We start from the raw sequence: 14,498 nt of genomic DNA, 5'->3' as shown, positions 1-14,498 counted from the left end.
AGGCGCAGCATTTCCACCCTCTCACAGGGCCACCTGGGGCCTGCATTTCAGGCAGGCAGACACGCAGTTTGCACCTGTCCTGCCCGACGAGCTGTGACATTCAGCTCAGGAGTTGGGCATGGCGAGCCGCTTCCAGAGTCAGCCCGATCCTGCGTCTGTTCCTCTCACCATCACCTGCACCCTTAATATCCAGCTGCACGTGCACCCTGGTCCCTGGAATGTGCTGGAGCTCCGAGACGAACCTCCTCCCTGGCCCGATTCCCAACAGCATAGCCTGTGCCTGTGAGTTCTAGCATGTGGACAAGCTGCTGGGGTTGTGTGTGTGTAGATGTGGGCTCTGAGCACTTGGGGGTCTCCTCAGGGAGAGAGGGACAGTCACGGGTGGCTGAAGAGCCCCGCTCCATCTCCACTGTCCTGTCGCATGGGCTGTGCGGGTGTGAGAATGGGGGCCACGCGCCCCGTGCCGTCTCTGCTGTCCTGTCCCACAGGCTGTGCGGGTGTGAGAACCAGGGGCCACAAGCCCCGTGCCGTCTCCGCCATCTTGTTCCTTGCACCACTTTGGTCAAATCAAATCCCATGGAGTGGGGAGTGGGAAAACACCAGGAATCATTTTCTTTGCAACTGCAAAGAGCAATAATTTCTTTTTGCCCTAAAAATTAACTCATGGAGCAAAGGCAGGGCAGGAAGAAGGTGTCCTCTGATGCACCGGGCCGCTCGCCTTCCCCTTCCCTGTTACCTCCCTTGCGGTGGAGGCTTTAAGGGAGCCGCTCCCTGAGCCTGCCTCTGCGCACACCCAGCTGCCACCTCCCCCTCCCCCTTGCCCTGTCTCAGTCCCAGTCTCAGTTTGCAGATGCAGCTCCCATCCTCCCTCCTCCAGCCCAGAGGATTCCAGCTGGGAAGGGCAGCGAGGCCAGCAGTGTCTCCTCCAGGGAGCCCCCCATGGGTAACACCCCCCAGGGGCCTCAAGGAAGGAGGACTGTCCAGACCCCAGGCACAAACAGTGCCTGAAGAACATCTTAGTTTATAGTGTCATTACTCAGCTGTTTCCTTTATATAATCCTTCATATATAATCACACGTTAGTTTATTGAATTAGTGCCTGAAGTGTAACTTGCTGCTTACATCTGTCTAGCTTATATAATCCTACTTAGTACTTACATCTAGCATACTTAGTTCCATGTAATCTTTCTATATAATCATATAACTCACTGCTTACTTATATCTGGCTTATACATATAATCACACTTAGTCCCATATAATCTTTCTATATAATCATATAACTCGCTGCTTACTTATATCTGGCTTATACATATAATCACACTTAGTCCCATATAATCTTTCTATATAATCATATAACTCACTGCTTACTTATATCTGGCTTATACATATAATCACACTTAGTCCCATATAATCTTTCTACGTAATCATATAGGTATTGTAGTCGGAGCTGTCCCGACACATTTAGTGCTGATTTATACAATCCTTCCATAGAACCATATAGCCGTCTGTAGTAGGAGGAATGCCCAGAGCAGTCACAGAACAGAAGCAGCACGTGGGAAAACAGCCAGACCAGGACGAGAACCGAAGACCCAGGCGGTGGCGTCCCTGCCTGAAAGGGCACACGCTGTATGGCAGGCTTGGAGCAGGAGCCGCTCCTCCTGATAAAGGAGTTGTAGCACCTTGCATCCAGTTCCTGTGGAAAGTCGGCCTCAGGCCTGAGATCCTGCAAATAATCGAGGAAGAAGAACCCCTCTGGTGTGACCAGTCACGGCGGCTGTACACCCTGTCAGTCTTTTCTCCCTTCTGTGCTGGCTCAAATCATCCTCCCATAAATATCTTAAGAGAAGAGCACAAGTCTGTCAGCTCCCACTGCGCTGGCTTACAGTATCCTTCTATTAGAAATCCTCTGAAGTCTCCAGCCCCCAGGTAAGAAGTGTTGCGCACGACACCTGTTGCACGCAGCCCACCTCCTTGCCTCGGTGACCCAATGGGGGTGGACCCCTTTTCTGTACACGACCCTCTACTACTGTGCATGGCACGGCCCCCTACTGTGCACGGCCCACCTCTCTGCCCAGGTGACATATGGGGTGGCCCCCTGGCTTGTTATTCACGGGATTATGTATGCCCTGTCACTAAGCCTATAGATGACGACCTCACTTACGACCCTGTCCTCTGCTTGTACCTAATAAATGCAGATGCTCTGGGACATTTGGTGCCGTCACAGATCTCTGCTCACAGGTGGCATGCCCCCCGAGCAGAACTGGTCCAGCTGCTCTTCTCCAGTTCTTCAATGTCCTATCTCTTTACTTCTCAGATCCTGAACCTCAGCACAGCATAAGGGACACCCCACGACCCTGTGGGGCCCCAACAGCCCTATATCTGCTGCCCAACGTGCCCTACACCCCGCCCTCCGCAGGTGATTCCCTGGTGGCCACGGGAGTCGCTGGGGCCCTCCGTCCCTGCTCCACCCTCAGTCCCTTGAGTAGAGACAATCATGCAGTCACTGTCTCCTGTGACTGTGTACCCTGCCCACCTGCTCTCAGCTTCGGTTCCTGCCTGTCCTTCCACTGGCTCCTCCGAGGAAGAGGCATGTGGCCACCTCCCCTCTGGGCCCTGGGGACAGGAAGCCGAACTTGCTGTTAAGTCCTCGCCTGCTTCCCCACCTGCCCATCCAGGCCTGAACCACTCAGCAAGGCCCTGCCCTCAGGAGAGGAAGCACAGGGACACTGGAGTGCTGTGAGGGGACCAGGGTGTGGGGACCCTGTGTGTGCATGTGCATATGCACTGAGTGTGCAGGTGTGAGTGTGTGTGCTCACAGATGTGTGTGCAAAGTGTGTGCGTGTGTATATGCATGTGTGGGTGTGTGTGCATGTGTGAAATTGCATGTGTCGTGTGTGCGTGGGTGTGCAAGTGTGTGAATGCATGTGTGCACAAGTGTGTGTGAGCATGTGTGCACATGTGCATGCACGTGTACAAGCATGCGTATGCACATATGTGTGCGAATGTAAGTGTGCGGGTATTTGTGAGCGTGTGTGTGCATGTGTGTATAAGTGCATGCATGTGTGTGCCTGTGTATGTGAGTGCTATTGTGTGTGCATGTATGAGTGTGAGTGTGTGCATGTGTGAGTGTGAGTGTGTGGGTGTGAGTGTATCTTTTGCCCACCTCGAGGGTCAGGGAGCCATTCGCTCTGGGAAGACAGCATCTGAGCTGGATACTGAGTTGTAAGAGTGGGAGAGTTGTGTAAAAATCAGGTGACGTTAGCAGTCGCAACCCCCAGGGCTGAGCGCTCGCACCGGATGGACGGAGGAGGAGCTCGCTGCCCTCGGCCCTTGCTGGCTGCACCTTTCTGTGCCCCGGCTCTGAGCTGAGCAGGGACGTTCGGCTCCATGCGATGCTGCTGCTGACCGGCAGCCACTGGAGAGAGTGGGCCGCCCCTGGAAGGCGCCCCGACACGCGTGATTTATGAGGAGCCCTCGACGTGAGCTGGAACAGCTTGCTCCTTCACACTAAATAAAATCAAAAGCGGCACGGGAGTGCGGTGTCTGTGAGCGCCTCGTGTATACAAATGACCGTCATAAATCTTTCTGTGTGATGGCCTCGCTCCACGACGCCTCTCTGGGGAGTTTGGCTGAAAAGCCAGAGGGAGAGGAAGTGGGCGGGCTGTCCTCGTGCGTCCTCAGATGTCCTGCAGGAGGCAGGGCGGGGTCTCTGTTCCTCCCTGCCCCTCCGTTCCTGCTATTCGCTGCTCCAGAGCCGCACGGAGCAAGCGTGTGTGTACAGAGTGCCACTGCCCGCCCCGGCGGTGGCTTGAACACGTTCTTGGGAAGCCCAGTGAAGGCCCGTCTCTAAGAGTCTAGCAGGCTACTTCTCAGGACAAAGAAGTCACCCTGCTGTTGGCGCCAGATGGGGTTTTGTGTTAGGAGGGTAGATTTTGTCAGCAGCAGCAGAGATCCGGCGCAAACCAGCCTGAACAAAGGAGGAAGGAGGCTGGCTTCTATAACCCGGACTTGTGAGATAAGCTGAGGGCCTCGGGCATGGCTGCATCCCGGAGTGAAATGAAGTCCTCTCATCCTCGCGAGTTGCGGGGGGCGGGGGGGCTGATCCTCCCCATTCTCAGTGGCCATGCCCTACAATGCCCCACCACTCCAGCCTGGGCTGAGCCTCTGCTCCTCCGGGAAACAGGGCCACATTCCGTGGCGCCTCTGGTCACATTTTCACCAGTCCATCCACATGTCACCTTGATCCACATCTGTTTCTGCTTAAAGACACTGTATTTAGTGTCTAGAGTCGATCCACTCACATGGAACTCACGGCCAGCAGCACCCCATGCAGGCCTGAGTGACGCTTCTCCATCCCCCACGCGGGCCGGAGTGACGTTTCTCCATCCCCCACGCGGGCCGGAGTGACGCTTCTCCATCCCCCACGCGGGCCGGAGTGACGCTTCTCCATCCCCCACGCGGGCCCGAGTGACGAGTGACGCTTCTCCATCCCCCACGCGGGCCGGAGTGACGCTTCTCCATCCCCCACGCGGGCCCGAGTGACGAGTGACGTTTCTCCATCCCCCACGCGGGCCGGAGTGACGCTTCTCCATCCCCCACGCGGGCCTGAGTGACGCTTCTCCATCCCCCACGCGGGCCCGAGTGACGAGTGACGCTTCTCCATCCCCCACGCGGGCCGGAGTGACGCTTCTCCATCCCCCACGCGGGCCCGAGTGACGAGTGACGTTTCTCCATCCCCCACGCGGGCCGGAGTGACGCTTCTCCATCCTCCACACGGGACTGCACGAAGCTTTTCCGTCACCCGCCACAGCCTCCTGAACTCAGGGTCACTGGACAGAACCTCAGCTCTGCCCTTGAGGCCACGTCGGCTGCACCGTCACCAACACAGAGCACAAAAATGTGAACAACACGACCCTAAACAGACCACGAAAGGGACACGTGTACTCCGAGGGCAGAAGCAGGAAGGCGAGCCTGGCCTCATCCACCCTGGCCGGGGCCGCGCGGGGCCGCAGGATTCCCGAAGCTCTGTGCACGCCTGCGAATGGCCAGAAAGACACGGGTTCTACGTGGGGATTGCAGATCATTTTAGCAAGTAAGCGGCGGCACAGGGGTGGAACCCGGGAGGGACCGGCACCGGCTGTGCCCGCATCTGCATCTCCCCTTGCACCCCCCCACCTCCCCACCGTCCTGCCGTCCTGGCTGACTTTATTCCCAGGCGGGCCCTCCCAGGATTTCTACCAGCAGCCCCAGCTACAGCGGTGCCCACCCCAAGAACAGGAAGCAGCCGGCCTCGTGCGCTGTGTGGGCCAGTGGCTCGGAGGTGGAGAAGGAAAGGGCCGCTGCTCTCGGAGGGTGGGGGGCGACAACCTGTCTTTACCCTCGGGTCAAAGCCCCTGACTCAGCATCCGGAGCCCCGCGCCTGCCTGTCCCAACCTGCCTGACCCTCCATCCCTGCGCAGTGAACAGTCACCCCATCCCCACCGTGCCTGGTGGCAAAGTTGACCCCTGGCTCCCCATGTGTCAGCAAACACGGTGGGCCCCGTCCCCAGGAGAGGTGCAGAATCTGCCCGATTCTGGCCACCTCTGCAGCCCAGCCCTGGTCCCAGGCGTCCTCATCTCTCAGCCAGATAACAGCTGAGACCACAGCTCCAGCACCCACCACCCTCCCGCTTCTCCCAAGCTCAGTATGTTCCCGGCACAGCAGCCGCCATCACACTGAGGTCGGAACACTGCCATCTGCTCCCGACCCTGCAGCGGCCCCCTCCCTCTGAGTCAAAGGCTCCCAGGTGCGGTGGCTCACGTCTGTAATCCCAGCACTTTGGAGGCCGAGGCGGGCAGATCACGAGGTCAGGAGATCGAGACCATCCTGGCCAACGTGGTGAAACCCAGTCTCTACTAAAAATGCAAAAAATTAGCCGGGTGTGGTGGCGGGTGCCTGTAGTCCTAGCTACTCAGGAGGCTGAGGCAGGAGAATCCCTTGAACTCGGGAGGCAGAGGTTGTGGTGACCTGAGATCACACCACGGCACTCCAGCCTGCGATAGAGTGAGACGCTGTCTCAAAAAACAAAACAAAAAAAGGCTGAGTTCTCACAGAGGTCGATCAAGGCCGGCCAGCCCTCCTGCCCGCCAAGCTGGGCCTCTGGGGCCATCATAGGTAAAGTTTTGCTGTGTACAAATAAGCACGCGGGGTGCTGGCCCCGCCCCACCCCACCCCCACCCCGGCTCGCCCCGGGGCTGTAGGTGTTTGTCTGCCGCAAGGGTACACGACCCAGAGGTCGCCCGGGTGCAGGAGCCCAGGACGCCCGCCCGCGACCGCGCCTCGGTGCTGCCCCCGTGGGCACACTCTGCCCTCTCAGCACGTGGCCGGCTGCAGTTACCTTGTGTGCGGACCCCGCGAGGAAGCTGACTGCGCGAGGCTCCTCCCGGGCTCGTGAGGCCTCTGACTCGGTGGTCTTCACCTGCTCTCGGCTTTAAATGAACCACTGAGAATCACCTGTGACAACCTCGTTAACAACATAAAACCTGCGCTGGCTTCAAGGCTCCGGGACCGGGACTGTGGGCTTTTCAAATCCTGCGAGCTGTGACCTGGGCGTTTGCCAGCTCTCACCACTGTATAATTCAATCTAATTGATCAATTAAATTCAGATAATTTTTAAGCGAGCTGTAACGACTGTTACGTAACTTCAGTACCACGTATAATTATCTTAGCAACTTTATCGAAGGAAATGGCTAAGACATGCCATCTGCACTCTGGAAGCTGTCACCTCTGGAACCGCGGGACTGATGAGGCAGCTATCCTCCGAGCCGGCTGACTGGGGAGATCAGGGCTGCCCACGGAGGAGGCTGCCGATGTGGGTCTGAGTCCTGCGGCGCTTCAGAACCACGGCGTCGCGTGGCCTGTGGGGGTGCTGTGGCGCCTCCTATGTCCTCTGTGAGAATGTGGACCACCATCTGGACCTGTGAATTAGGAGTCCGTTTCCATCGCCACCGTCACCCTGTGACAGCCACATGAGCGCTCTGAGAAGAGAGAGCAGGGAACAGTGACTTTAGCCCATGGATCTGTGGCTTGGCTGTGGGTTCTCAGGACTTGGTTGGGCTTGTGAATCCGTGGCCGGCTGTGGGTCCTCCTGGACTTGGCCAGGCTCACTCATGAATCTGTGGCTGGCTGTGGGTTTTTCAGTGGTTCTGCTGCCCCTGCCTGGTTCTTCTGTGTCTGGGCATCCGTTGAGATGACCCCACTCTCCGCCGCCAGTGGGCTGGCCTGGGCACATTTCTGTGGTGGTCATGGGGTAAGAGGAGACACGAAGGCACCCAAGTCCTGCTCTGAGCCCCGCGCATTCCGCTGGTGCCGTCCCCGGCGGCCGGAGCCCACTTCAGGTGGATTGGTTGCCCCCATGACCCAGCAGCCATCTGCGCCCCAGCCTTCACCTGCCACATCTCAGATTCCTCCAACTCCGATGCTGTGGTGGTGTTGGGGTGTCCTCTGGGTGCCCTTCAAGGTGGGGGGTGACGTGGGCTCCTGTGTCCTGGAGACCCGCGCTGGGGACACGCCTGAGCTCAGGTCTGCCTCTGTGACCTCCAGCAAATCACCCCCCCTTCCTGCACCTCAGTGCAATCTCGCTTCCTCCGTCAAACACCAGCAGCCACTGGCTCAGGCAGGGCCACGCAGGGGGCACTGACCCCACAGTGATGCCCACGCAGCGTGAGCCCCGCCCGAGCCCCACGGCTTAGTCCATTTCGTGACAGACGCCTGGGAGAGCCGTGGGTCCCCCTCCTGACACAGAGGAACCGAGGCAAGGGAGGCAGAGGCTGGAGCTGCACAGGGTTCCATTCTGGGCCCACTGGGGAGTCCACGTGCCGGGAGCCTCCACCTCCAAACACGCGTGGCCTCTTGTGGCTCTGGAGGCCGGGCCTGTGTGGCAGCTTCCTTCCGAGGCAGGAGGTGCGGCCCGTCCCTCCGGGCGACGGTGTTCTCCGGCATTCCGTGGCTCCAGGTGGTCTCCCGGTCTCTGGCTTCATCTCCCGTGGCCTCCCCATGTGCCAGTTTCCGGGCCAGGTGGCCCTTTCCATCAGGCCACAGTCATGCTGGGTTCGGTTCGCCCCACTCCAGAGTGGCCTCGTCTTAACACCTCACGGCTGCCACAGCTCCAGATGCAAGGTCATGCCCGCAGTCCTGGGAGGTCGGGATGCCCACAACGAATCTGGGGAAACACAAGGGGACTCGTGATCACCGCTGGAGAGCGTGTGGCCTGGGCAAGTCCTCAGCCTCTGGGCCGTCCGGTCCTGACCGTGTCTGTAAGATGACCTTGCTTTTCACCCGGGGCCTTTGGGAGGGTTTCAGAGGAAATGCGAGTGCAAGGCAGGCACAGACCAGCCACAGTCACCGCCGGCCAGAGTGAGAAGGCCGCGGACCCAAAGGCCACCCCACCCCAGCCCCAGGCTCCCCCGCCTCTTTCCCTCCACCTCTCTCTGATTTTCTCCTCTGCCTCGTGGCCCAGGCCCTTAGAAAAGCCATTTCCTCCTGGTCAGAGCTCTGTCTCCTGAGTGGGCCCCTGGAGGAGCTGGGTGGGGCCCCTGGAGGAGCTGGGCGGGGCCCCTGGAGGAGCTGGGCGGGGCCCTGGAGGAGCTGGGAGGGGGCCCCTGGAGGAGCTGGGTGGGGCCCCTGGAGGAGCTGGGAGGGGCCCTGGAGGAGCTGGGTGGGGCCCTGGAGGAGCTGGGAGGGGCCCTGGAGGAGCTGGGAGGGGGCCCTGGAGGAGCTGGGTGGGGCCCTGGAGGAGCTGGGAGGGGCCCTGGAGGAGCTGGGAGGGGCCCTGGAGGAGCTGGGAGGGGGCCCCTGGAGGAGCTGGGAGGGGCCCTGGAGGAGCTGGGTGGGGCCCTGGAGGAGCTGGGTGGGGCCCCTGGAGGAGCTGGGAGGGGCCCCTGGAGGAGCTGGGAGGGGCCCTGGAGGAGCTGGGAGGGGCCCTGGAGGAGCTGGGAGGGGGCCCCTGGAGGAGCTGGGAGGGGGCCCCTGGAGGAGCTGGGAGGGGGCCCCTGGAGGAGCTGGGAGGGGGCCCCTGGAGGAGCTGGGAGGGGCCCTGGAGGAGCTGGGTGGGGCCCTGGAGGAGCTGGGTGGGGCCCTGGAGGAGCTGGGAGGGGGCCCCTGGAGGAGCTGGGAGGGGGCCCCTGGAGGAGCTGGGAGGGGGCCCCTGGAGGAGTTGGGAGGGGCCCTGGAGGAGCTGGGAGGGGCCCTGGAGGAGCTGGGAGGGGGCCCCTGGAGGAGCTGGGAGGGGGCCCCTGGAGGAGCTGGGAGGGGGCCCCTGGAGGAGCTGGGAGGGGCCCTGGAGGAGCTGGGTGGGGCCCCTGGAGGAGCTGGGTGGGGCCCTGGAGGAGCTGGGTGGGCCCCTGGAGGAGCTGGGTGGGGCCCTGGAGGAGCTGGGTGGGGCCCCTGGAGGAGCTGGGAGGGGCCCTGGAGGAGCTGGGAGGGGCCCTGGAGGCGCTGGGCGGGGCCCTGGAGGAGCTGGGAGGGGCCCTGGAGGAGCTGGGAGGGGCCCTGGAGGAGCTGGGTGGGGCCCTGGAGGAGCTGGGTGGGGCCCCTGGAGGAGCTGGGAGGGGCCCTGGAGGAGCTGGGTGGGGCCCCTGGAGGAGCTGGGAGGGGGCCCCTGGAGGAGCTGGGAGGGGCCCTGGAGGAGCTGGGAGGGGCCCTGGAGGAGCTGGGAGGGGCCCTGGAGGAGCTGGGAGGGGGCCCCTGGAGGAGCTGGGAGGGGCCCTGGAGGAGCTGGGAGGGGCCCTGGAGGAGCTGGGAGGGGCCCCTGGAGGAGCTGGGTGGGGCCCCTGGAGGAGCTGGGAGGGGGCCCCTGGAGGAGCTGGGTGGGGCCCCTGGAGGAGCTGGGAGGGGCCCTGGAGGAGCTGGGAGGGGCCCTGGAGGAGCTGGGTGGGGCCCTGGAGGAGCTCGGAGGGGGCCCCTGGAGGAGCTGGGAGGGGGCCCCTGGAGGAGCTGGGTGGGGCCCCTGGAGGAGCTGGGCGGGGCCCTGGAGGAGCTGGGAGGGGCCCTGGAGGAGCTGGGCGGGGCCCTGGAGGAGCTGGGAGGGGGCCCCTGGAGGAGCTGGGAGGGGCCCTGGAGGAGCTGGGAGGGGCCCCTGGAGGAGCTGGGAGGGGCCCTGGAGGAGCTGGGAGGGGGCCCCTGGAGGAGCTGGGTGGGGCCCCTGGAGGAGCTGGGAGGGGCCCTGGAGGAGCTGGGAGGGGGCCCCTGGAGGAGCTGGGAGGGGCCCTGGAGGAGCTGGGAGGGGCCCCTGGAGGAGCTGGGTGGGGCCCCTGGAGGAGCTGGGAGGGGCCCTGGAGGAGCTGGGAGGGGGCCCCTGGAGGAGCTGGGAGGGGCCCTGGAGGAGCTGGGAGGGGCCCCTGGAGGAGCTGGGAGGGGCCCTGGAGGAGCTGGGAGGGGGCCCCTGGAGGAGCTGGGAGGGGGCCCCTGGAGGAGCTGGGCGGGGCCCTGGAGGAGCTGGGCGGGGCCCTGGAGGAGCTGGGCGGGGCCCTGGAGGAGCTGGGCGGGGCCCTGGAGGAGCTGGGAGGGGCCCTGGAGGAGCTGGGCGGGGCCCTGGAGGAGCTGGGAGGGGCCCCTGGAGGAGCTGGGAGGGGCCCTGGAGGAGCTGGGAGGGGGCCCCTGGAGGAGCTGGGAGGGGGCCCCTGGAGGAGCTGGGCGGGGCCCTGGAGGAGCTGGGCGGGGCCCTGGAGGAGCTGGGAGGGGCCCTGGAGGAGCTGGGAGGGGCCCTGGAGGAGCTGGGAGGGGCCCCTGGAGGAGCTGGGTGGGGCCCCTGGAGGAGCTGGGAGGGGCCCTGGAGGAGCTGGGCGGGGCCCTGGAGGAGCTGGGAGGGGCCCTGGAGGAGCTGGGAGGGCCTCTGGAGGAGCTGGGAGGGCCTCTGGGGCCCCTCCTGAGGAAACTCTGAGGTTTCCTCTTAACTGCGGCAACAAAGCTTTTGTTAATTCTCCGTTAGTGTAAATGTTCCCACGGCTCCGATTATAGGCCCCGGGAAGAGTTTTCCCAAACAGGCACCATTTAAATTTGAATATCACTTTCCCCAGCAGGGCCTGAGGAGAGCTGGGACCCGCTTCAGTCAGCCCCCACTTGCTTTCTCTAAGGAGGTGCCCCTGGGACCCAGGACTCCCGGGGCCTCAGAAGTGAGGGAAGGCAGATTCGGAGGAAGTAGGAGCTGCCTGGGGGAGGGAGGCCTGGGAGGGTCCCTGGCCCAGGTTCCTGGAACGCAGGGGGTGGAGGGCAGGGGTCTTGCTCCCGAGGCCCTGGATTTCTGTCTCTTCTTCACTTCACCTTCATTCTGAAAAGAGGTTTTCATATTTCCAGTGAATATGTCTTCTGTGGCACATCAACGTTTCTTTAGGTTTTTGAGTTATTTCCCAATATTTTCAAAGCAGAATATTTCACAGGATTTCTGGTGTCTCTAGAAGTATTAGAAAATGTGGCTGCATAAAGCCCCGTTTCCTCCCTGCACAAAGCGGTGGACCTGAGTAAGTGCCCTGCTTTTAGAACACGCAAAATCCAATTTCCCACAATTCCCATCCAGTCCACATCAGCCATTTACTTCACGTCCCTGGCTTGTGGACTTTCATATTTGGAATCACTTTTACAGAGATCCCTAACCTCTCCAGAGCTCCTGTTTCAGGAAAAAGTTCTGCCATCATTACCGTAATCTCCACCACCAACACCAATTCCAATTCTTCCTGCAGGAAGTGGGGTGAGCGCACCGGCCTCAGTGAGATCGCACACAGGCTGCTCACCAACCAGGGGGCCTCCCTGGAATCACCAAAACGTGGACACTGGGGGGCTGGGCCCTGCGCTTCCCCACCCACCCAGCCCAGCTGATGCCTCTGGTTGGATTCTTAGGCAACGGAATGGCCCCTGTCCCCCATCTGTGTCCCCATCTCACCAGTGTCTGTCCTCTGAGATTCTGAGCTGAGCACAGCCATGGCCCTCCTGGGACAGGAGGGGATGGACACTGAGAGTTAAAGCCAGAAGAGCCCTGGCACAGCCCTAGAGGCTGGTATGAGGGACGAGACCACGGGGCTACGCAGCCCCTGCCCCAGGAGCTTATGAGAGGCCCAGGGGCTCCAGAACCTCTGTCCTGGCTGAGCAAGTCCCTGGGGTCTGGGCCGGGCTCTGGGCTGGGACACAGGGTTGGGTGCAGAAGGCCATGTTCTCCCATCCTCCTCCCTGCAGCTCCGCAGGGAGCTCTGCCCCACCCCCTCCCTCAGCACAGGCTCACCCAGCTGTGAGCTCATCATGGTCACCGACCCCCCAAGGACGGCTTTTTTTCTTGTCGTTTCAAAAGTGCAGGCCCTGGATCTCCCCCACCCCTACCCCTTTCCCAGCGTGGGACCTCCCACAGGTGTCATGTTTTCTCGTCTGCAAAATGGACAGAGAAATCTGAAGCTGTTTCCCTCTGAGTCACACGGAGGCGGAGGCTCGCCGGGCTGAGCGAAGGTGACATGAGTGGTGGCTGTCTCTGTGTCTCCTGCGCTCCAGACTCGGCACTGCCTGTCACCCCCAAGCCCCCCCGCACGGTTGCAGCTGCTGGTGTCCTGGACACTGCTGCTGCTTTGCGAGAGGCCGGAGGCCCCCCCACTCCCCATCCAGGACGCCTGGAGGGTTCGTTCACAGAACTGCCACCAGCATAGACAAGCCGGAGACCCCCTTGTGAGCCTGCAGGCCCTGCAGTGGGGCGCATAGGTCACCCTGGCAGAGGACCCTGTGCTGACCTCCAAATATGCCTACTTAAGGCGGATGACAGAAAGACACTGCGGGGAGGGCGGCCTCTGTGAAAACCCCAGGAAGGGGCCGGCTACAGGAGCACCAGGGAAGAGGCCATGGCCGAGGAGCTTGGCTCATGCTCCTAAAGAGAAAAACGAACAAAACGGTGGGCACGGCGGCGCCTGTGGCCGCAGCTACTTGGGAGAGGCTGAGGCGGAGGGGAGCTGGAGCCCGGGAGGTGGTGGCTGCAGTGAGCCGCGCCGGTGAGCAGCCACTGCCCTCCAGCCTGGGCGCACAGTCGGGCACGGGGCTTTGCTTTCACGCAATAATAGCCCCGTGTTCTGGTCACGCGGGACCTTGCAGCCGTCACAAGCCACAGCTGTGTTGCGTTTCTGCAACTCGGGAAATGGGGAGCAGTGGAATCTTGGCGGCTTCTCTGGGTCTCTGGGGGTTCATCTGGGGACTGGGCCTTCCCATGGAACGTGTGTGCTCCCCATCTGCAGGACCCCTCTTCTCTGAACCCCACGGACCATCCGCCTTCCACACGCTAGAGAACATCCACTGAGCACACTGCCGTCCCAGGCCGGGCATGGCTCGCAGCGGACACGGTGCCTCCGCTTCAAGGACTCCGGCCTGCAGGGGCCCCGAGCCCGGCCCCGCCCGAGGCGATGGCGGCTCAGGAGGCTCTGAGGGAGCCCCAGTCCCACCCTTTTCCTGGGGTTCTTCTCACGTTGCTCTTTTCTCCATGTCTCTGCTTGCATCCTTCTGCGTTTCGGGGAGAGGCGCCGGGTCTCCCCCGACCGCAGCACTCAGAGCTCACCCGTGCCTGCCACGCAGGAGGCCTCAACGGGGCGCCCACCGCCCAGCGGGTCATGAGTGATGCCTGCACAGATCGGGAAGGCAGAGGCTGTGGCAGGTGTGGGTGAAGCCGGCACCAAGAGATAGAGATGGCCCTACAGACGTGCCAGTCCCCAGAAGAGATGAGGCAAGGCGGCCGCGTCCACCCCTGCTAGGGACTCTTCCGGCACAGCTCAGTGTCCCCGCCCTCGGCTGCCACGCCCGACCCAGAACCCGGCCCAGCCTCTGCCCCAACCCCGCCAAGCCTGTGTGCCAGCCCACCGGGCCCTCGCCCGCCGCCCCTTCCTTCGAGGCCTGAGTGCTTGCTCCAGGCTTCTGGCAAGAGACGCTGCAAGCGGCCGGCTGTGCGGGCACCACGTTCTCACTCAGCCTGGAGGAAGCCGCTTTTCTGTGGACGGGTTTGAGCCCCCTCCTCCTGCCAGCATCCCTCACCGAAGGTCCCAGTGCTTTTCAGCAGGAGGGAGGAGTCGGGGCAGAAAAGGAGTAAATCGGTCGATAAACGCGCACCTGTAAGAAGGTGTGGCCGGCCGGCGGCGGCATTCTGATTAATCTCCCCACACCTCGAAGTCCATCCAGAGAGACAGCAGGGACTGCGGAAAATTGGCTTCTCTGTCTGGCTTCCCCCAAGGGAGGTGGCCACGCACAGGGTCCGTGGCTGGATTCCACCAGCAGAGATTAACGCGGTAATCCCGAATTGTAATCAGGAAGCGGCTCTGGCCCCGAAGTGACGTTCTGCTAAGCCTCCCTGCCCCATCCAGGCGGCTGCAGACGTCCCAAGTGCAGGCGGGCACCTCGCCTTTGCGCGGAGATGCGCTTGGTCCATTAGCTTGCTGGTAGGAGCGGCTTCCCCTCGGAGTTTGTCTCAAATGTCTCATGAAGAGTGTGGCGGGACTTCCTGCCACCGC

Source organism: Aotus nancymaae, unplaced genomic scaffold (assembly GCF_030222135.1).
Source record: "Aotus nancymaae isolate 86718 unplaced genomic scaffold, 86718_ANA_hifiasm-v0.15.2.pri h1tg000021l, whole genome shotgun sequence".
In the NCBI taxonomy this organism is placed as follows: Eukaryota; Metazoa; Chordata; class Mammalia; order Primates; family Aotidae; genus Aotus; species Aotus nancymaae.
Note: the sequence above shows the minus strand (reverse complement) of the source record.